Source organism: Chenopodium album, chromosome 21 (genome assembly GCF_948465745.1).
Source record: "Chenopodium album chromosome 21, dcCheAlbu1.1, whole genome shotgun sequence".
NCBI classification, from domain to species: domain Eukaryota; kingdom Viridiplantae; phylum Streptophyta; class Magnoliopsida; order Caryophyllales; family Amaranthaceae; genus Chenopodium; species Chenopodium album.
This window is the reverse complement of record NC_137854.1, coordinates 33,925,712-33,949,983: the sequence shown is the minus strand read 5'-3', so window position 1 is coordinate 33,949,983 and position 24,272 is coordinate 33,925,712. Positions and strand designations below refer to the sequence as shown.

The window sequence follows — 24,272 nt, the reverse complement described above, 5'->3', positions numbered from 1 at the left end:
CCTATTTTATACATATTAAATTCTGATTGGTTAAATTAATTTATTGTGCATTGATGACATGAATTTATGTGTAGAAATTATTCCCTTGAATTATGCAATTATGGTTGACGGTTTCCTAAAAAAATCAAAAAAATTTAAATAAGGCAAAACTATTTATGAATTGTTTTTGACTTTAATGTTAGATTCCAAATATTTTTCTTTTCTTATTTTATGTGATTGATTCCATATGGGACTATCATATTGAAACGGAAGGAGTAGTAAATTACGGAATTACACAAATTATAAACAGTAACTAATGATGATCTCATAACTACGTACTACAAAAACCAATGCCTTTAAATTACTCTCTTTCTGGACAATATACTTCTTTCGTTCTTGGCATAGTTATGTACTGAGTAATTAATACTATATTGTAAGTACAAGATTTTGCGGCTTTTAATTGCACACACTAGTGTGTGACCCCGGGCTTTGTCCCGGGTGATACTTTAAATAATTTCATTTTTATATTAGAAGCTTTAAAAGACTTATTAATTTATTTAACATGGGTATGTAAATTAGAATACAATGACAATAATAATTTATTTTGGATTTTTTTGATTTTATTCAAAATTCTAATACATGTATGTATTTATATTTAAATTTTGAAAAAAAAAAACATGAATTAATTCTAGCTTAGATGGTAATGCATTTGGTTTTCATTTAGTGAGACTTGGGGTTCAAATCTCTTTGTATGCATTTTTAATTAACATCATTGGATGATGATGTGGCATGATGCTAAAGGCAGTTGAATGATGACGTGGCACTATACGGGTGTAAGAAAGGAAACACGTGGCACATACACAATTTTATAAAAGCCTTTTAATATATAGTATGCGAATGAGAATTTCCAAAGAAATAAAAATGGTTGGTTTAGGGAGAGTTAGCAATTTTACTGGTTTACCACCGCAACGAACCTTTATTTTACTCATAAATAAATTTTATACAAATTCATTCTCATTAGCATTATTTATGGCCTGCAGCCAAATGACGGACCGTTAGCGACATATATCATACATACATTCATACTCCATACAATTGTAGTTCTAATCCTTTATGTTGCTAAAGTAATTGATGTTTTGGTGTACATTTATGGTGAAAGAGAAAGTTCAGCTCTCACATACGGCATATTTGAGTTGCAATGAAAGGTACAATGGCCTACAACCATACTGCATATTTGACTTCCAATCAAACTACATTCGTTTGTTTATGTTTATCTCATCATTCTCCATACAATCTACGTTAAGTTGCTAAATATTGATGTTTTAAGTTTGTATATTTTTATTAGTTGACATGGGAATCTAATTCCTGTAGGCATTTTTATGAAATACATTGAAATTTACTTTCCATATCAAATTTTCTAAGAAATAACTAACTTGTTTGGCATCATTTTTGGTTTTCAGTTTCTAGTTTTTTTTGAAAACTAAAAACCAAAAATAGGAAACAAGAAAAGGGCGTTTTCACTTTTTTGTTGTCAGTTTTCAAAATTATCATGATTTTAATAAGTCTAAATATTTTTTGATCCATTATGTAACATATGTAATATACTTTTAAAAAACAAAAAACCAAAAAACAGAAAACCACAGTGATGCCAAACAGACCCTAAACTTGTTTAGTTATTATATGAAAATAGTTGCAAATTAAGAAAATTTTAATTTAGCAAGCATTGGCGGGCTTGCTTTAATTGGATCAAATTAAACTTTTGGTTGAAATGGTCCTCTAACATGATCATTTACTAAATTGGATAGAATAGCAAAATTATTTACAAAAATAGTTACGTACTTTCAAATTCTAACTCCATAACTTGCCAAATATAATTACTCCGTACTAACAAGTGCTTGCATAGTTGCAAATCCTTAACAACTACAGTACTTACGAAAGCTATTAGCTACTCAAACTACATTATTATTACTAATGAGTGCTTGCAAATCCTTAACAAATTTGTCAAAGTAACCACTCATTAATCCAGGTTGAGCTAATTTATGCCTCCAAATGTCATGGTTTTCCTTAACCAAACCACTAATCTCACTATTTTCATCCATCACAGATTTAATAGCATCACACAAACTCTCCCTTGATACCCAAATTCCATCCTCTCCTCGGTCTACTTCAACAGCCACTTTCAATTCCGTCGTAAATATTTTAGAGAATAATACTTGATCTTGTAGTTGTGGTATCAACACTATTTGATTTTTACTCAACATTGACTCCCATATACTCCCTGATCCACAATGGCTCACAAAGCATCCGACCGACGGGTGTGCTAGTATTTGTTGCTGTTGCACCCACTCTCCCGTCACCACCCCTTGATCACCTACCCTATCGATAAACCCCTCGGGGAATGCCTCCTCCACGGTTGTGCACCCCGTGGGGGGCTTGAATGCGACTAAGAAGGGTAATTTTGTCATTTCAAACCCGAGGAGGAGCTCCTGAAATTGGACCACGTCAAGTACGACTTGACTTCCAAAGACACAAAAAACCACTGATCTAGGTTTGAATTTTCTTAGCCAATTTTCCCAACGTGTTTCTAGCTCTGCCTCGTGTGGCTCGGGGAGGTCTAGGCCCGAGAGGAGGATAGGCTTGTTATCATACTGCTTAGACAAGTAGTCACAATACTTGCCTTCTATCTCTCGGCAGGTTTTGATAGCGATTGCGTCGCTACACCTAAGCGAGGTGGTGATCCGCTCGTAGAAGGTCACCCCCTTGCCGAATGGCTTGTACAAGCCAAGCATCCTTTTTGGCTCTAAGATGACTGTGGACGAAGGGTATCCTGGTGGAGCACAAGCGACACACGCATCCTCCTCTACCACGGCCTTGTCCTTTGGAGGGTCCCGAGATGGGACCATTCTAAAGGCCATGGTCGCGGTAGAGACTATAAAGTAAGCCACACACTTGGCTTGGGACCCAGAGGCAACTACTGCCTCTGGGACCCAGTAGGAAAAGTCATACAAGACAAGGTGGGGTTGAAGTCCAACAAGAATAGACTCAAACTCAACCCGAGTGAGGTCTAAAGCGGTGGCGAGGTGGGTTTGGAGGTGGAAGGGAATATCCGAGCAGGTTTCCGTACCCGGAGGGAGTGGATGAACTTGAGGGATTGTGATTGTATGTAAGGTTATAAAAGATGGATGAAAGTTTTTGGATTGTAACAATTGTTTGGCCTTGTTTGGTAGCAAAAGAGTAACAATGTGACCTCTTTCGGCAAGTTTGTTAGCAAGATGAAGATATGGAATTATATGACCCATGGCTAACCATGGATACATCAATACCTTCAATTGCTTTCCTCCCATTTTTTTATCTTTTTATTTTTTTTTAAAATGGGATTGTTTTTTTTTTGTGTTCGTTGTGGCATGGTTTTTAAGGTTACTCTATCGTACTAACATTTTTTTTTTTTTAATGAAAAAATTAGTCCCTACTCATTACAGCCTAGAGTTTTATCAACCTTTCATTCATTTACTACTACTATTAAAAGTGATAATGTAGGTCCTTTATAGTTATCATATTACAAAAAGTATATGCACTGAAGATGCGTTTGATTTGGAAGCTTATTGTAGCAATTTCTCCCTTTTTTTTCGGTTGGAATAGTTTGATTGGATACATTTGTTGATACACAAATGTCAAATTTAATCATTGATCGATGTCGTTAAGATTTGTTTAACTATAAATTGTATGATATTGCATATTGATAATACAAATATTTACATTGTAAGATTCGTAAATAATTGATCAACAACATATTCCAATACACAAAGTATTGTGTATAACAGACCCACTCGAGTCCGGTCATACAAACAGAAAAAAAAATAATATCAGAAATAAGATAATAATAGTAAGATATTAGATTATATATATTAGATATTAGGTTATAAGTGTGGGAAAATAGATAATAATGGTTAGATATGAAATTGTACTTATAAGGTATTAGATTATACTTGTCAAATTATAGGTCTTAATCGTTAGAAATTAGATTATAATAGTCATATTTTAGATTATATACCAATAACTATACACTAAAAGATACACCAGCAATGACACGTGTCATCTCCTGGTATGGGTGTACATAAACAGGACCGGACCTGAAAACCGACCGGAACCGGACCTGACTTGGACCTGTAGATTCAGGTTCGGTCCCGGTCCTTGAAATTCTACGATTCCGGTCCCGGCCCGGATCAGGTCTAAAATCGGGGTTTTCAGGTCCAGACCTGAAACCCGGTAAAAATGTGTTTTTTTTTAAAAAAAAAACAAAAAATTCTTTTTTTTCACAAAAATCAAAACAAATCAGTTCATTTCTAACCCTAAGGTCCCTAAATATCTGATTCTCTCAGCCTCTTAGGCTCTTAGCCGACACCCTCGTTGGTCAAGCCCTCACGCTGCACGGCTGTACGCTCTCCTCAGGCAACCACCAAACACCGCCCACCAGGCACCAGCGCGAAAACCGCCTCTGCACGCTGCATAAGCCACCGCACGTGAACTCCACAGCCACCAGATCATGCGATTGTAAATACCATGGCCACCACCAGATTGCGCGGCTCCAACAACCGCGACCACCAAAACGCGTGGCTCCAGCGATCGCGAGTCGCGACCACGAGATTAGGTGATTCCGGCGACCCAGATCCGGTTCTTGTGGTCTTGTGGATGTTGTGTTGAGGACTCGAGGTGGATCCTGGCTTCCTGCAATTCTGCTGCTACTAAATGCTAACTGCTTCCTGATGGTTTTTTTTTCTTCTTTTTTTTTCTTTTTTCTTTTTTCTTTTTTTTTTTTGAGTTGAATCTGAAATTATTTTTTTTGTTTTTTTTTTGAAGAAGAACAATCTAAATTTAATATTTAACATCAATATAAACTAGTTGCATGAATTTGATTAACATGTATTATATATTTTTTTTCAAATTGAATTTTTTAGTTAAAAAAAGCAGTTTCAATAAGGTCCAAAACCGGACCGGACCTGTTTTTCCAGGTCTGGTCCGGAACCGGAGCTGTTGATTCAGGTCCAGTCCCCGGTCCTCAAAAAATAGAGATTCAGGTCTCGATCCCAACAGGTCCGGTCCGGTTTTGGACCGGTGTACAGCCTTACTCCTGGTGTGTCCTCGGGTTTTAAACAAATATTTTACAACGGAGTTTTTAGGAAAGACACAAGAGTATATATTTTTTCTTGATTTTTTTTAATTATCGAAACAATAAAATGCAAAGATTTTATTTTTTTAAAGAAATGTTAGTAATTATATAAAATCAAAGCGAATAGGCTTCTCTTTCAAAAAAAAGAAGTGAATAGGCTTCCACCAAAGCAGTGATGCGAATATCAAAACAACAAATGATACTTTGTTATTACCTTGAATAATTTATGTTTAGAACTTTAACCAATCAATAACCTACAATTAACTATGGATACTTCAAGAATATGGAGTCCTTGCCAAGAATGACACATGTTGATTATTCTTAGTGTGGTTTTTTCCTGCCAAATTTTGTTGTTCTTTAGTATTTCAATTGATATAAATACAACTAAATTACTTGAAATATTGTTGACATAATATTAATATAAAAATTAATTAATTGAAAATTACCGTGTGTGTGTGTGTGTATATATTAAACAATATTGAAAGAGTTGAATGGGCAATTCTGATGAACAAGAACCTTGAAGTTGGAAATCAGCAGCAAGTCCCCTGCACCAGAGGAGAGAGAAAAGAGAGAGAGAGAGAGAAAAATTGGAAGCAATTCGTCACTTTACAATACTTGGTTTTTCATTTTCTTTTCTTTTAATTGTTAATTTTTATTTCATAAACTCTAATTTTTTTTTCGTTGCTCTTTTATTTTTATTTTTATTTTTTATTTATTTATTTTTTTAATATATTTCAGGTCATTGATGTTCTTCAATCTTCACCCTGGTTGTGCTACGCTGAATAAATACACTGAATAAATTCTTTTGGATTCACGTTATCAAGGTTTTATTTGCTTTTCTCGGTTTTGTATAGTAATTTATTTAAGGAAAATTTGATATTTACTACCAGCAAAAACACCTTATCTCACATTTGCTACCCGTTTAATTTCTTATTTTATATTACTACCACCCAAATCCCAAAATTATAGATTTCCCTACCACATAACGGTTTCTGTCAATGTTGCCATTAAGTGGGGCCCATTTATCCATCACCACACCAATTTGTTAACCTACACCACACTAACCACTCACCAACACTCCCCTGCTCCCAACTTCTCACGCAAACACCTCACTAACCTCTGCCAGCCGCACCTCCAGCATCACCACCATTCACACCATCACCAACATCACATCAAACCGCCGCAACTGCCACCAGCGCACCCACAGCACCGAACCAAAAACCAAAGAAAACAATGGCAAATTAGAACAGCCAAAGAAAACGAACAGATAACAAAAACGAAGAGCACATGTCGACTCGTTCAGTGCCAATGTCGAAGAGCACAGCAATGGTGATGGGAAAGAACGCAATTTGATGGGGTTTTTTTTTAGAATTTGAGGGAATCTAACTGGGTAATTGATAATTTGGCTTGTGATAGGGTGTAAGTTAGGGATTGAGAGCAAAATGGGAGGTGAGAGAAGGGATTTTGAGGTGAAGAAAGAGAGATTTTGATGGCGGATGATTTGAATTCAATATCACCATTGTTAAGCATAGTTGAAGAAATGGGAGTTAAATTGAGGCTTACCAGGGTAAAATTAAAATTGGGTTTATTTGAATATTGGGGTATCTTTGTTATCTGATCATTGAATTATTAGAGTTTTGGGGAAGAAAGGGTTTTTGGTTTTTGATTGAAAGGCAGACGTTAAATTCAAGCAGATGATGTCAAACGCTCATACAGGAATGATGTTTGGTTTTGGATGATGAAGAGGCGAGTTAGAGCAGCCTAAGAAAACGAACAGGGGAAGGGGCTTATGATGTTGCGCCGGCGACGGGAAGGGGCTGGCCGGTCGCCGGCGAGGGGAGGGGGTGGCAGTGAGGTTTCAAGGCAAAGTTGATGGGGAAAGGGAGGTTGGACGGTGGCTTGGGTGGCAGTGAGGTGGCTGAACAATGGTTGGACCCCACTAACGGAAACAGTAACAGCATTAGACAATAGGTAGTGATTTCTGTAATTTTGGGATTTGGGTGGTAGTAAAGTAAAATAAAAAATTAAACGAGTAGCAACTGTGAGACAAGATGCTTTCGCTGGTAGCAAATGTCAAATTTTTCTTTATTTAATTTTAGAGTTGTTTTAGGAGAAGAGGGGGGGGGGGTGATGGACTGATGGTAGTGGGTATGTCGGAGATGGCGGCATCATCACCGGCGTGGAGGAAGGGGTGGCTGATTCTAGGTTGTGCGTGGCCGCAGGGGTTGCGGTTTGTGATGCCTAATGATTTCATGGGGTACATATGTCTGAAATTATCGTGGAGGATATTGTCTAGCCTTTTATGAAAGGATTTTTGGATGAACATAACATAACTGGGAAAATGGAATCCATTTTAACCATTTAACCATTTAAGAGCAAAAACAAGCATGAAATATAAAAATACATTATATTATGAGTTGTGATCAATAATTTTTGGATAGAATTGGTGGGTTTTTTACCTACAGACTTTGAAATCACAAGTTCAAGCTAATCTCCACCAACTACATTTGCTTGGGAGGAGTTGAGTTGCGGATTCCCTTACCCCCTCTCTCTATTATCATTTGTTTTTTTCAATATACAATTCAAATGAAATACAATGACGAGCCAATGATAACAAGATCAAAGAGTATTGCACATTAAAATTACACCCTAACCTAAGAAATAAGAGGGGTCGTCTCAAAATAGTCCAGGCCACTTCACAAGATCAAAAAGAAATTTCATCCCAAAAGCCTATGATAATATATAGTAACGTAGAAGGGTGTAAATGAGCTGATACGTTTATGAAATACTCGCGAACAAGCTCGGTCAAAATTTAGTCAAAACTCATTTGTTAAGCTAAAAAACAAGCTTGAACAAAAATTTTAAGTTCGTCAAATAGACGAACAAAACTCGAATAACGTTATGTTCGACTCGGTAGCGTTCATGAACAGCTCGTTTAAGTCCATTTATAAGTTTTTTACGACCAGTTAAAACTTGGAAAATTTATAAATCTTTTATTCATACAAATTTGTAAAAAGTACTAATCATTTCATCATGTAAAGGCATGAAAACTCCGTCATTATCTTTTTCTATAGAAAGAATATAAATATCTTATAAAAAGTTAAATGGATGTATTAAAATTTGAAAGAAATCATATTTTTAATGATAAATTTGGGCTCGCTTATTTAATCAAGCTCGATTTAGACTCGTTAAAGCTCGAACTTAAACTCGACATACAAATGAATATGTTCATGAGCAATGCTCAAACAAGCTTAAGCCAAATTTTTAACAAGCCTAACTCGAACAAGATTTTATAAAGCTCGTTCAAGCTCGAGATAGTTCGAACACGAATAATTCTTATCAAGCTTATTAACTCGAACAGACTAAAACTTGGCTCGGCCCGTATCATTTGCAGCCCTAGTAATTAACGTCGTAGGAGTAGTATCTCCGATCCTCTGCGTTATTTTTCTCTTCTTTTATCAATGTGGGAAAAAGTATGCTTCAACAAATTCACTTCAATCTCGCGAAGAAAGCAAACCTAAAGAGTATAGACTATTTTCAAAAAGAAAAATATATACGCACATATGGTTTTCTCAAAACGATAAAAAAACTTATTAAAAAAATAAAAAAAAATATATTGAAAAAAAAAAAAAAACATAATCAATAGGTCCTATATCTTTAAAAAACTTCGTATCTAATATAAAAGTGACTTGCATTTGCAAACCCAAAAACTATAAGACCACCTAATTAATAGTGTAAATAATAACCTTAAGCCTTTGATAAAAAGGAAACATAACAATGTCGTACAGTACACATAATTAATTACGTACGAAGACAAACAAAACAAATGGCAAAGGAGAAACTAAACATGATCAGACTACATTATCAGAAAATCTTGCGTGGACCTGGTCTACAATAATATTATTGTGGATCTAAGGTTTATACATACGTAACTGGCATTATATTCAACATAGTGACTCTTAATTTAAATATAGTAATCTTACTTTTTAACATAGTAACCTTTTTTAAAACTTGTGTGACCTTTAATATTATTATGAATTTAAAGTACGATATTGTGTTAGATAGTGACCTAATTTTAACATAGTGATTATTATTATTCATATTGACCATTATATTAAAAATTTCATTAAAAAATAACCTCTTATAGCTTTTTATTCAAAAAAAAAAAAATTAACCTCTTATAGCTTTTATAATGTCACACTAATTAACTTTTATTTCAACATAATAACCTTTATTTTGATATAGTAACCTTTTTTTTTATCAACATATTGTTTCTAATGTTGGTGGTCCACAATAAATTAGTGTGAACCAGGTCCATTTAAGAATTTGTACTACATTATTACTAATGAGTGCTTGCAAATCCTTAACAAATTTGTCAAAGTAACCACTCATTAATCCAGGTTGAGCTAATTTTTGTCTGAAAATATCATGGTTTTTCTTAACCAAACCACTAATCTCACTATTTTCATCCATCACAGATTTAATTGCATTACTCAAACTCTCCCTTGACACCCAAATTCCATCCTCTCCTCATTCTACTTCCACAGCCACTTTCGATTCCGTCGTAAATATTTTTGAGAACAACACTTGATCTCGTAGTTGTGGTATCAACACTGTCTGATTTTTACTCAATATTGCCTCCCATATACTCCCTGACCCACAATGTCTAACGAAGCATCCGACTGATGGGTGTTCGAGTATTTGTTGTTGTTGCACCCACTCTCCCATTACCACCCCTCGATCACATACCCTATCAGTAAACCCCTCAGGGAATGCCTCCTTCACGGTAGCGCAACCCGTGGGGGGCTTAAATACTACCAAGAAGGGTAATTTTGTCATTTCAAACCCGAGTAAGAGTTCTTGAAATTGGGCCACATCCAGTACAACTTGACTTCCAAACACACAAAAAACAACTGATCCTAGTTCAAATTGTCTTAGCCAATTTTCCCAACGTGTTTCTAGCTTTGCCTCTTGGGGTTCGGGAAGGTCTAAGCCCGAGAGGAGGATTGGCTTGTTGTCATACTGCTTAGACAAGTAGTCACAATACTTGCCTTCTATCTCTCGGCATGTCTTGATGGCAATGACGTCGCTACTCTTGAGCGACGTGGTGATCCGCTCGTAGAAGGTCACCCCCTCGCCGAATGGCATGTACAAACCAAGCATCCTTTTTGGCTCTATTAGGATGACTGTTGATGAAGGGTAGCCCAGTGGAGCACAAGCAACACATGCATCCTCCTCTACCGCGGCCCTCTCCTTTGGTGGGTCCCGAGATGGGACCATACTAAAAGCTAAGGCCGCGGTAGAGACTATATAGTAAGCCACACACTTGGCTTGGGACCCAGAGGCAACCACTACCTCCGGGACCCAATAGGTGAAGTCGTAAAAGACAAGGTCTGGTTGAAGTGTAACAAAAATAGACTCAAAGTCAACGCGAGTGAGGTCTAGCGCGGTAGCGAGATGGGTTTGGAGGTGGAAGGGAATATCCGAGCAGGTTTCCGTACCCGGAGGGAGTGGATGAACTCGAGGGATGGTGATTGTATGTAAGGTTATAAAGGATGGATGAAAGTTTTTAGATTGTAACTGTATGGGACGATGTCTGAGCATGGTCGATATCTTGTGAAAGCACGTGACCATGTTCCAATAATTATAAGAGGATGCTGATATGTTCCAAAAAGAAGACATGTCGGCTCGCCGGAATTCAACACGTGGCAACAGAAGCTCGACACTTAGCACAAAAGGCTCTGCATGGATGAGAGCCACCTGTCAAGGTAAACTATTATAAATAGTAGGTAAGACCTCATTAATGGGGACATGAAGGACACTCTCTTACTCTCTCTCTCTACTTTCTTTCTCTTACTTACCTTCTTCTCTTAAACACTTTCTGACTTTATCATCGGAGTGGTTATCCCCGGATCACCCCGGGGTTAGCTAACTTCTTCTCATTGTGTAGGTTCTCAGCTTGCCGATAGGAGTATCAGGATCTCAGGTCCGAATTCTTGGGGAAGTTAGGATCAGACTGAAACAATTTGGCGCTAGAAGGAGGGGATAACAATTGATCACTTCTATCGCCTAAGAACCTCACACAAAACATACATACAACAACAATAATCATGGCCGGGAACAATGGAATACCAGTAGGACAACCCCAGGTGGAAATAGTAGATGAAACCCATACCCTAGAGGGTAACCAGTTCAACGTGCTGATAACCCCCCCTGCAGGAGGAGGGGAGGCAGAGGATCCTATGGCGGCATTCACTCCAGATGAGTTGGAAACGACCGCAAGGGTGATGAATGCAATGAGTAGGAAGAGGAAGGAGGCTGAGGTGGCACGGGCTGAAAGAGAAGCCGCTCAGGCTGATAGAGGAGCATCGCATCGACACCAGGAAGAACAGCACAATCAGTTGGAGAACCCGTCGAGGAGATCCCGACATGAGTCGTCGGTAAGATCGCATACAACATCACGGCGGGATGAACAATCCTCAAGTCATGTTGTAAGTTCCAGAACTCAACAGCAAAGAAGTTCGCAAGTAGAGGGTCAGGCAGTGCGCACGGTGGTGCAGTTAAGGGCATCCCCATTTGCCCAGCACATCTTGGATCAGCCAATGGAAAAGGTGAAAATGCCGACTTGTAGGTATGATGGAAGAGGGGATCCGGCAAGATTCATAACGTCATATGAGGGGCACATGATGCTGTACACTAACTCGGATGCAGTCTGGTGTAAAGTCTTTCCGACAACTCTGATTGGGGCTGCAGCCGATTGGTTTAACAACCTTGAAGTTGGGTCAGTAGACAGCTTTGAAAGATTGACTGAGACGTTTGTAGGTCAGTATGTCAGTAACAGTGTAAGGCAGAGAACCTCTGGAGAATTGATGGTTGTGGAGCAGAAACTGGATGAATCTTTGAGGGATTATATCAGGCGATTTAACAATGAGGCAAACACCATTCCGAAATTGCAACAGGAAATAGCTGTGATGGCTTTGATGAATGGATTGGTTGATTCGGATTTTAAAAGATATCTTACAAGGAAGAACCTGCCGACATTGGCAGCGGCGTTCAGCAAAGCTCATGATTACATAAAGAGTGAAGAGCTAATGAAGACAAGTAGCAGACATGTGGTTTCCGGAAAGGGGCAAAGTCAGTATGAAGGGACCTCGTCTGGAGGAAACAGGCCGAGAGCTCCTGCCCCAGGAAGGGGAGGAGGAAGTCGGCAAGATTCCAGACCGACAAGGCTGCCAATGAGATATAGCACTTACACTCCCTTGAATACACCAAGGGCGGCAATCTACTCAGTAAACCAGAACAGAGAAGATTGGTCGAGGCCGATTCCCATGAAGGCAAGGCCAAGGGATGTGAAGAAGTATTGTATGTTCCATAGGGATGTGGGACATTATACGGAGGAGTGTACACAATTAAAGGACAACATTGAGGAGTTGATCAGAAAAGGGCACTTAACACAATATCGGTTGAATACAGGCAGGAATCAGCAACCGGCACAAGCAGTTGAGAGGCAACAGATAGAAGCAAGGCTTGAAAGGACACAAGGAAGAATAGTCCGACAAGGGGATGCAGGAATACCACCGTTATCTACAGGAAGGGTAGATGTGATAACGGGGGGATCGATTCATGGAGGGACGATTAGTGGGGCAAAGAAGCATTTGGCGGAGCACCGTCATCTGGTTTGTGCTTTGGATATAGACAACCGTCCTCGGCCGACATCAATACCCCAAGTTGTGTTCACGGAAGAAGATACACGAGGTGTAGTATTCCCGCACGACGATCCATTAGTTCTGATAACCAAGATCAATGGGGCTGACATCAAAAGAGTGCTCGTGGATGGAGGCAGTTCAGCAAATGTGTTATTGGTGCAAGCTTTTAATGAGATGAATATAGGAAGGCAATACTTGAAGCCGGTATCGTACCCTGTGATTGGGTTTAATGGGTCGACAGTGAGGCCAGAAGGGAGTATTGTGTTGCCGGTAAGGATGGGTGATGGGATACAGGCAAGAGATCTAATGGCAGAGTTTCTGGTGGTGGATGTTAAGTCGGCCTACAATGCAATCATCGGCAGACCAATAATACATGACATGCAGGCTGTTGTGTCAACTTACCATTTGGCAATAGCCTATGTGTCGAACTTGGGTGCTGTAGAGAAGGTGTATGGAGGTCAAGTTATGTCAAAAGCCTGTTATGTGACAGCTTTGAAGAATCCGGTTGGTAATGCTACGGTGCCGTGTAACCCAAAAAGAGAAGATGAGCCGACAGCTCAGGATTTAACTATGAAAAACTTTGATGCAAGACCTGAGGAAACACCAAGGCCGTTACCGGGGGGAGAAACCGTCCAAGTTGAATTGCAACCAGGCAACCCGAATAGAACAGTGAAGGTTGGGGCTGATATGGATGTGGATACTAGGTGTAACCTGATAAGCCTGTTGCGTGAGAACGCCGACGTCTTTGCGTTCTCGGCCAGTGAGATGCCAGGAATACATCCAGAAGTGATGGAGCACAAGTTGGATGTTGATAGAAGGTTCAGACCGATAAGGCAGAAGAAACGCAATTTCTCAACTGAGAAAATAGAAGCAATCCAGGCTGAGGTAAATAAGCTCTTAGCGGCAGGGTTCATTGAGCCTTGCACATACCCAGAGTGGTTGGCGAATGTAGTAATGGTGAGAAAGCCGACAGGGAAGTGGCGAATGTGTGTGGATTTTATAGATCTAAATAAGGCTTGCCCTAAGGATTGCTACCCATTACCCCGGATAAACAGGCTGGTAGATTCAACCTCTGGTCATGCTATGCTCAGTTTTCTGGATGCGTTTTCAGGATATCATCAAGTCAGCATGCATAAGGCTGACAGGAATAAAACGGCTTTTATAACAGATGTTGGTGTATATTGTTATAAGGCAATGCCGTTTGGGTTGAAAAATGCAGGGGCAACCTACCAGAAGTTGGTAGATAAGATTTTTGAGAAGCAGAAGGGATGGAATGTTGAGGTGTATGTGGATGATACGATAGTAAAGAGTAAGGAAAAAGGAGACCATATAGCAGATCTGAGAGAAACATTTGAGACTTTGAGGAAATATCAAATAAAGTTGAATCCGGAGAAGTGCGTCTTTGGGGTGAGATCAGGGAAGTTTCTAGGCTTCATGGTCAGTGAACGGGGAATAGATGCGAATCCAGATAAGGTGAATGCGGTGCTTCAAATGAAACAACCAAAAACCATTCGTGATATACAGAGGTTAACTGGCAGGATGGCAGGGTTAACCAGATTTATCAGCAAATCAGCTGATAAGGCGCTTCCGTTTTTTATGGTACTAAGAAAGAATAAGGCATTTGAGTGGGGAAAAGAACAAAGTGATGCCTTGGAAGTAGTAAGGAATCATCTTAGATCTCTTCCCACAATTGCCAGGCCCGAGAAGGGAGAAGTGTTGCAGTTATACATCTCGGCATCGCCAAAAACGGTAGCAGCCGTTTTGTTAGTGGAAAGGAAGAAACAACAACAGCCGATTTACTTTGTCAGTCATGTTTTGAATGCGGCAGAGCGCAGATATCCAGTGATAGAGAAAATGGCGTTAGCAGTAATAGTGGCAGCCAGGAAGCTGAGGCCTTACTTTGATGCACACTCGATAGAGGTGCTCACCAATCATCCCTTAGAGAAATCATTGCGCAAAATGGATACATCTGGTAGATTACTGGCATGGGCAGTTGAGTTGTCGGAGTATGAAATAAGTTACAAGCCCAGAACGTCAATTAAGGCTCAAGCATTATCAGATTTTATTGTTGAAACCACATACACAGATGAAGAAGAGGAGTTGGGAACATGGCAGGTATCAGTTGATGGATCAGCCACAGCAACGGGGGCAGGGGCTGGAATTGTGATAACGGCTCCAGATGGGAAAATGTTTGAATACGCCATGAAATTTAAGTTCAAGGCAACAAATAATGAGGCCGAGTATGAAGCTGCGGTAGCCGGAATGCAGTTGTCAATAGCGGCAGAAGCAAAACGGCTAGTTCTGACAACTGATTCCCAGCTGGTATCAAGTCAATTCAGTGGGGAATATGAAACCCGAGAACCAGCAATGGTGAAATATTTGGAGAAGATGAAGCAATTAGCAGCTCAGTTGCAGTACTTTGAGATCAAACTAGTTCCGAGATTGAAAAATGCTCAGGCAGATGCGCTAGCAAGGTTAGCAAGTTCAAGTTTTAACGACTTGGAAAGGACAGTCATGGTGGAGGTTTTAAAGCGGAGAAGTATAGATGAAATGTCGGCGGACGTATTATGTGTTGATGTTGGGAATCAATGGTACGATAAAATATTGGCATACATCGTTCACGGTGTAGGGCCGACAGATAAAGGGGAACTGAAAAGACTGCGAAAGGATAGTGTATGGTTCGTTATGTACCAAGGCCAGTTATACAAAAGGGGGTTTTCACTGCCATTGCAAAGATGTATAACGGATTTTGAATCAGCAAGGTTAATAGAAGAATTGCATGAGGGAAGCTGTGGTAACCATCTCGGAGCAAGAGCCTTGTCTAGGGAAGCAATGAGAAGAGGATACTACTGGCCGACATTGAATTATGTTAAAAAATGCGAGAAGTGTCAAAAGTTTGCCCCAGTTATCAACTTGCCTCCAAATGACCTAACTCCGATACTAAATCCAGTCCCTTTTGCCCAATGGGGGATGGATATAGTAGGCCCGTTCCCATCGGCAACGGGTGGAAGAAAATTTCATAGTGGGAATTGATTACTTCACAAAGTGGATAGAAGCAGAACCAGTAACGAAGATAACGGCATCAGAAGTAAAAAAGTTTATATGGAAAAACATCTTCACAAGGTTTGGGTTGCCAATGGCGATGGTTTTTTATCATGGGACCCAATTTGACTGTAAACCAGTCAAAGATCTCTTAATGATGTACAAGGTGAAATTCGCTTATGCAGCAGTATGCCATCCACAGTCTAACGGCCAAGCAGAGGCAGCAAATAAGCAAATTGTGACAGCGATCAAGAAAAAGATTGAAGATGCAAAAGGTTTGTGGGCAGATTTGATACCGGAGATATTATGGGCAAACAGGACAACAGTAAGAGAAGCCACAGGTGAATCACCTTATACTCTGGTTTTTGGAACAGAGGCAGTCATACCAGCAGAAGTCGGGTTGTCGACATTTCGGATTCAGCATTACTGTGAAGACCAAAATGATTTACTCCTACGACAACAGTTAGATTTTTTGCCAGAACTGAGAGAAAAAGCAGCAGTTAAGTCAGCTGCCTTTAAAGAAAGAATGTCAAGAGCCTACAACAGAAGAGTATCCCACAGGCCGTTAAGTATAGGAGATCTTGTATTACGAAGAACAGCAGCGACCGGTAAGGGAAATGAAGATGGGAAGCTGACTGCAAATTGGGAGGGGCCTTATCGGATTAGAGATGTCGTCATCCAAGGGTCGTTTTACCTAGAAACTTTGGATGGGACACCTCTAAAAAATGTATGGAACTCAGCTGTATTGAAGAAATACTATGTGTAATGAACAATTTTTATGTGAAGCTGATATCAAGAAAGACATCAGTGATGAATGAAGAAGCATTCAGACAATGTGCATTGAAATAGGCATCCTCCATTTAACAGAACATCGTTAAATGGGACGGACAGCTCAAAACCGCTTCCATGAAGTTAACAGTTATACAACCTGATCAGTTGTATACATTAACTCATGAGGTTGCTGGTTCAAAATATAATACCGGCCAAATCAATTTGAGTATACGCCGATATGAGGCATAGCTCAGAATGTGATCGCCGAGAGGGTACCTAACTGGCTGAAACAACAAAGCAGTTGGTGACCAATGTTATAATCTGAACCACCAACGACCGGTTACGGCTCAGTATACATAGCTCTACCACGAACTATGTACACTGGGGGGAGCAAGGAGTGATATGGTATTTGTGATATCCATAGTACGCTGGTAATTTTTAATGCAATTTTTCAAGTTAATTACAATTTTTCAAGTCAGGTAAAGATCTGATATCTTCCAAAGCCGAGGTTTTGAAATCTGATATCTTCAAAAGCTGGCGTTTTTTAAGAGGTTTCCAATTGGAAGTTGTCGGATTTCAGATAAACTATCAGGTAAACTTTTATTTTTTACAAATTGTCTTTTATATATGCTGAAATTGGCAAGGCAATATAGTTATCATAACGTTGTAAAAAACAAGCAGATTAGAAAGTGATAAGCGGAGAATAACACAGTTACGATAAAGTATTAAAATTTACAGACAGTTAGCAGACAACGACAACAAAAATAAGTTTGCATAACAGATAAAATTGAAAATCGACAGGCATCACCACAAAAAAGGGGTATATGCCGATAAAACAGCATTGTCAAAATAGATGTTCACACATACAAAAGACAATAAAAGAGAGTTATAGCTGGTAAGGCCCAATAATACAGGACCCACAAGAAGATGTCGGTGATGACTGCCCGCCCCTTCAAGATTGTGCATTCTCAAGCACTGGGGAGTCCAAAATGCTGGGATCTTTGGGGCCGTCATCAGTACTTGGCGCCAGATTGTACAAGTCCTCTTCAGAGAATTGCTGCGCCTCGAAGCCGGAAGGGATCTTGTAGGCCTCCTCGTTGAAAGCCTTCTCAACCTTGGCCCAGTCATCCTTTTTCCAACCGGCGGCGTGGGCAACACATCTCTGAGCAGCAGTCCAACCTCCATCGAAACGGTCTTGGAGCTTGGAGCAGAACTCATCTAAAGTCAAGTAACGGCCCACGACTCTCTGGCGAATCCCAGGCTTATCGGCTTCCATCCGCATAACCTTCTCTTCGAGGTTTTTTACTGCAGCCCTGGCATCGCCGAGATCTTTCTCAACTGAAGGAAGACGCTCAATGGCTTTATCTTTTTCAGCAATCTGAGTCTTCAGACTCTGCAATTCCAACTCCAAGCCAGCAACCTTTTCAGCCTTAACCTTCAACTCCGACATCTCCCTGTCGTCTTTTTCTTTTATCTTCCTCAGGTCATCCAGGGCCTTCTCAGCGTTGTTAATGATTTCTTGCATGGCACTTTGACTGGAGGAGGCTTGATGGTGCTTTTCTTGGTAATAACGGTACATCTCCACCAGCTCCGTACCAGACATAACAGCCTGTGAACAGGAAAGTACTTCCGAATAAGAATTAACAAAAACCATGAAACAAGCAATAAGAGTGCGTAAGACATAACGTAAAATAAGAAATAGGTTAAGGCAAAGTAGTAAAGTAAGCGTACCTTCATCTTGTTGTGCATATGAGCAGCAGCGAGGGGACCGATTGGACCAGCAGGTCTGTCCATCGGAAGAGTAAGGTTACTAAGAAGCCGGTAACCAAGGGTCCCACCCTGCATTGGATCGTCGGTAATCATTGATTCATTCCGGCCAACATCCATGTCGGGCTTCCAACGGTCCCCAGAATGGCCGGCAGGAACAGCGAAGCCTTTCAGGACTTCATCTGGAAACCGGCCGGAAACTCTTTCTATCCACTGGTTGGTCCGGTATGTTAAAGCCGGAATGCTTGAATCAGACTCAGCAGTGGAAGGAGCGATAACGGTGGTCGGTTGAGGCTGACGAGGAGATTCAACGGTAGTAAGGTCCTCAACTTCGATCCCTTGAATAACCTTTTTTACTATGGCTTCAGGGCTTTTTGTTGTTTTGGTGAGAGGAGACTTTTCGGTCTCCGTTTTTTCCTTTTTCTTCTCACCCCGCCCTCCAGCTTGCCTAGGGCTCGAAATCACCACACCACCGCCGCGCCGATTGGCGAGAGATGTCAGCTTTCTCTTCTTGGCGTTGTCGTCAGCCATTAACTCAGCTCTTCTCTTAGCACTAACAGCCGGTGCACGACCGCAAATTGAAGCTAAGGTGTCGTAAGAGGCGGTCGCTTTAGGACAACGCCTGAGAACCCTCTTTCCGTCAGCTGACAAGCCTAGCAACTTGTTGTCCAACTTGTCAATACCTAAAAAAAAAGCAAAAGGGTAAGGAAGACAATAGTAAGTAACAAGTAAACTACAACAGAAGCAAGGTAAAAAAAAATGATGATAAATAATAATAATAATAGAACTTAGAAAGATAAGTTATACCATGCTGGTCAGTCCAACAGAGACCGACACGAGATAACGGTGCGTTGCCCAGAATATAACTCACATTCGGCACCCACACCGCAGGAACTAGACGGGCCTTGCCGTCGCCTTCATCAAATTCAGAGATGTCAAAGTGATTGACAGCCCTTTCTTCATGCTTACCGAGATCTCTCTCGGGGATTGAATCGAAATGGGGATGAGGCTTGAAAAAAGTTCTCCTCAAAGGAAAATCCTATAGGACCGACATAAAGAAAAACCTATCTTTCCAACCTTTGCAGCTGGATAGTTTAGGATGAACGGTATACTTATGGGGTTGAGTGTATAACGACCACCACCCATCTGACTGACCATCCCTCTTTAAGGTAATTAACCGTCTAAATACGTTAAGGGTTAGAGGGAAATTCCGATACAACATGACCCAAACAGTAGCAATAACGGCACGAATTGTTTGAGGAGTTAACTGAACCAGGCAAACATTCCAAGCCTTCAAAATTTTAGCAACAAAAGGATGTAGAGGAAAACGGAGGCCAAAATCAAAATGTTTCATGTAAACGGCCACAGAACCAACCGGGCAATCCAACACTGAAGCTCCAGACGGAGGGAGAGACAACTCGTACTCATCTGGTAGGTTAAAGAACCTTTTTGCACGACGACAATAATCTTTTTCAATTGCCGTTTTCCTAAAAGCTTCATTTATCTTTGCCTTCGCGACTTTCCCCTCGTTAGCAAGAACCATGGGTTGTCGGAACTCAGCTCTATCGGTCTCAGAGTTGTAGCCCTCATCCATATTTTCTTCCTGGATAACCTCAGCTGTTAAATCGACAATATCATCCCTACTCTCATTGTTTATGTTGTCTTCTTGAGTCTCGTCATCTCCTAAAACCGAGTTGACGGCTGAATCATGAATTGGAGATGACGGACCTTCCAGAGGGTTTGCAGGGATGTCGTCCACTGGTTCTTCTTCAGAAGAACTTACAACCTGACCTTGCCCAGGTCTTTTGCTGGATTCCCCTGCCTTAGCGGCCTCAGCTGCCTTAGCTGCTTTGGCGGCTTCACGGGCAGCAGCTCGAGGCTGATAACTGGTACTCTTTACCCTTGGCATAGTGTTTATACCTATATTGCCAACGTTAGTGCCGTACTGATTAAAATACCGTCTCCCAGTAAAGCTGCGTAAGTGATAACGGACACTAACAGGCTCAACGTCAAGAATTTCAGTATCAGCAGGGATATCGGGGTTAAAAGGGTGATGGGCACTTTCACGATGAGCAATGGTCCTATGTATCATAAAAGCGCGTTTTTCTTCTTCAGAAGATAACGTCTCAAACGAGTAGTCTATATTATCAGAAAGAGAAGATGAATTACCCTGATTACTACCGGTTTCTTTGCCTAAAGACTGCCTAATTAAACGACGCCTAGCAGTACTAAGGTTAGGAAAATTTTCTTCAACACTATCTTCAGACATTTAATTAAATATAAGAAAATAAAAATAGCATGCAAAATCAAGGGTTAGGGTACGACAATACCTTCGACGAAAGTCGCTGATTTAGTGCCTTTAAATGCTAAGAAACGACGAAGAAAGAAAGAGCACGCCTGGGGTACTGAAATGCGCAAACCGAAAACAAAGAAGAGAAGAAAAGTAGGAACTTTGATCGAAAAATTTTAACTTTTGAGAGAGAACTTAGAAAAAATGCAAAGTAATGAGAAAATGAAGTTATTTTGATCTAAAAAGGGAAACTGAATGGCTAGTTGAAGTGAAAGGCGGTTCAGAGATCCGACGGTTCCCGTTCGATAAGTAGTTTCAAAAAGCAGCGGCAGGATTTATGACACGTGTGAAAATTTTCCCGCTCAAAAAAAAAAAAAAAAAAAAAAAAAAAAAACGGTTACACTACCATAACGTGCTCATTGAAGCAAGTTGACCTTGTAAGCTATCGGCATACAAGGTCACTTGGGGAGGAAAACGGAGTTTTTCGCTCCCGGGTATTTTACAAGTTGACCTTGTAAGCTATCGGCATACAAGGTCACTTGGGGAGGAAAACGGTGTTTTTCGCTCCCAGTTATTGTACAACAAGTTGACCTTGTAAGCTATCAGCATACAAGGTCACTTGGGGAGGAAAACGGAGTTTTTCGCTCCCGGGTATTTTACAAGTTGACCTTGTAAGCTATCGGCATACAAGGTCACTTGGGAAGGAAAACGGTGTTTTTCGCTCCCAGGTATTTTACAACAGGTTGACCTTGTAAGCTATCGGCTTACAAGGTCACTTGGGGGGAAAAACGGAGTAAAGCTAAAAGCAAATGAATACAGTACGCGATTATGGTATAAAAATTATCCTCTTAAATAAGTAATAATAATAAAAAGTAATGAAAGTAGTAAATAAATATAAAACTTCTCAGCAAAAGAATATAGAGCTCAAAGATATATAGACGTATAGAAGCAAATCTGTCTGAATACAAGCCAAGCAAGTAAAACGAATTGCGACAACGGCAAGGTCAGTAATAAGGTTTTGTTAATAAGCAATGCTTGACAGAGTACAAGAAACGTTGTCACAATAACATTTAGAACATAAGGAAAAATCTGAAGAATGAGATGTGGAACCCAAAGTTTGTTTAGTTAGGTTCAGCTTGTTGCCCATGTTAACTGAGAACGATGATGAATGATCATGCGTCCTCACTTGGGGGGCTAATTGTATGGGACGATGTCTGAGCATGACCGATATCTTGTGAAAGCACGTGACCATGTTCCAATAATTATAAGAGGATGCTGATATGTTCCAAAAAGAAGACATGTCGGCTCGCCGGAATTCAACACGTGGCAACAGAAGCTCGACACTTGGCACAAAAGGCTCTGCATGGATGAGAGCCACCTGTCAAGGTAAACTATTATAAATAGTAGGTAAGACCTCATTAATGAGGACATGAAGGACACTCTCTTACTCTCTCTCTCTACTTTCTTTCTCTTACTTACCTTCTTCTCTTAAACACTTTCTGACTTTATCATCGGAGTGGTTATCCCCGGATCACCCCGGGGTTAGCTAACTTCTTCTCATTGTGTAGGTTCTCAGCTTGCCGATAGGAGTATCAGGATCTCAGGTCCGAATTCTTGGGGAAGTTAGGATCAGACTGAAACAGTAACAATTGTTTGGCCTTGTTTGGTAGCAAAAGAGTGACAATGTGACCTTTTTCGGCAAGTTTGTTAGCAAGATGAAGATATGGAATTATATGACCCATGGCTAACCATGGATACATCAATACTTTCAACTGCTTTCCTCCCATTTTTTTTTCTTTTAATCGGATGGTTTATTCAATTATTTTGTGTTGTGGCATGCATGGCTTTTAAGGGCAACTCCATCGATCATACCGACACATTTCGCTTTTGGAAAAAGTACTCCGTACACAGTATAGTGTTTTATATACTTGCATGACTTTAATCAACCTTTCATTATCATTTGAGTGATAATGTAGGGTCCTCCATAATTTTCATGCAATAAAAATGTGTTTAATCTAGAAGCTTAGTGCAATTATTAATCCAACCGTTTTTGTTTTTATTTGTAGGAGTTTGACTTGACACACTTGTCGATAGAGAAATTTAATCGTTACTCTGTAATATCTTTTATTTTGTATTACACAGTATAAATGATACAACGCTGATATAATGAAAATATATCTTATAGCCAATAAACAACATATATTACAATATTGCACAGTAGAATTTGTTTGTATTAGTTGAAAATAGAATCCAAAGCCACCAAATAAATAGTAGAAACAGTCAAATGGTTGCTACTGAAAAAAACAAAGGAAGTGTCGCATATATTTATACAAGTGATTGCTCTGACTTTTATTATTATTAGAGCTAATTGATACACTATTGAAGTATGTATAGTCTTTTCAATCAACACAAATAACTATCTCACATTGATATATGTCACGATGCCAACCCGGAGGATGTCGTTCTCGTTGTCCACGGCCCAAATCAATAGAAGAAGAAGTAGAGTGATAAGGACCAGCCACGGGTCTGCTGTCCAAGGCAGAACCAGCACCAGCCGCGCTGACAGAACCACCAGCAGCACTGGCAGAATCACCAGCAACAGTGCTGGCAGAAGTTACACGGTGAAGAGCAGCAGTAGCAGACGCGGCAGAAGCAGACGTGGCAGAAGCAGTATTAGCAATAGCAGACGCGGTAGAAGCGGTATCAGCAGAGGCAGAAGCAGTGGCAGCCGCAACAGGGCTGCGGTGTGGGTTGTGAGCCGTAGCAGGGCTGCGTTGTAGGCTGTCCGAGGCCTTAGTGTCAAGGGCAGCCTCACCAATTGCCAAAATATTCTCAAGGTCATCTAAAAAATCAACATCAACGCCATCATTCAATACGGTAAGACCATCAATGCTTGTATCATTAGAGGTGCCACTAGTGATAAACGGAAATTTGTTCTTATGAAATATAACATCCCTTGACACAAAAATTTCACCCGAGTCTAGATCATATAGCTTCCAACCCTTTTTGCCATGAGGGTAACCCACAAACACACACTTTCTGCTTCGAGGTGCAAATTTATCACCCTTAGCCCTTTGATTATGAGCAAAACAAAGACAACCAATTCAAAGACTCGCATTTCATCAAAGGAAGGTTCTTTGCCAAACAAGACCTCATATGGTGTCTTATTGTCTAGTGCACGAGACGGAGTGCGATTAATCAAATATACGACACCAAGAACACATTCACCCCACAAACCAATCAGAAAATTGCCTTCAAATAATAGTGCTCGAGCCACATTTAAAATATGTTGGTGTTTACGTTCAACCCGACCATTTTATTGAGGAGTACCAACACACAAAGTTTGGAATAGAATGCCATGTTCATCAAAATAGGGAAGCATGTGTTTAAATCTCGTACCATTGTCACTCCGGACTCACTTCACAAACACATCAAATTGAGTTTTAATCATTGCAAAGAAAGAGCAGAAAGAGGAATAGACCTCGGTTTTGTTATTCAACAGATACACCCAAACACCCCGTGAAAAATCATCGACAATAGTCAGAAAATA

The 24,272-nt window shown here is 40.2% G+C and overlaps 1 pseudogene; it reads right to left on the bottom strand.

The window, feature by feature from the left end:
• Positions 1–1,748: 1,748 nt before the first annotated feature.
• Positions 1,749–22,509, bottom strand: LOC145600696 (uncharacterized; annotated as a pseudogene).
• Positions 22,510–24,272: the final 1,763 nt, after the last annotated feature.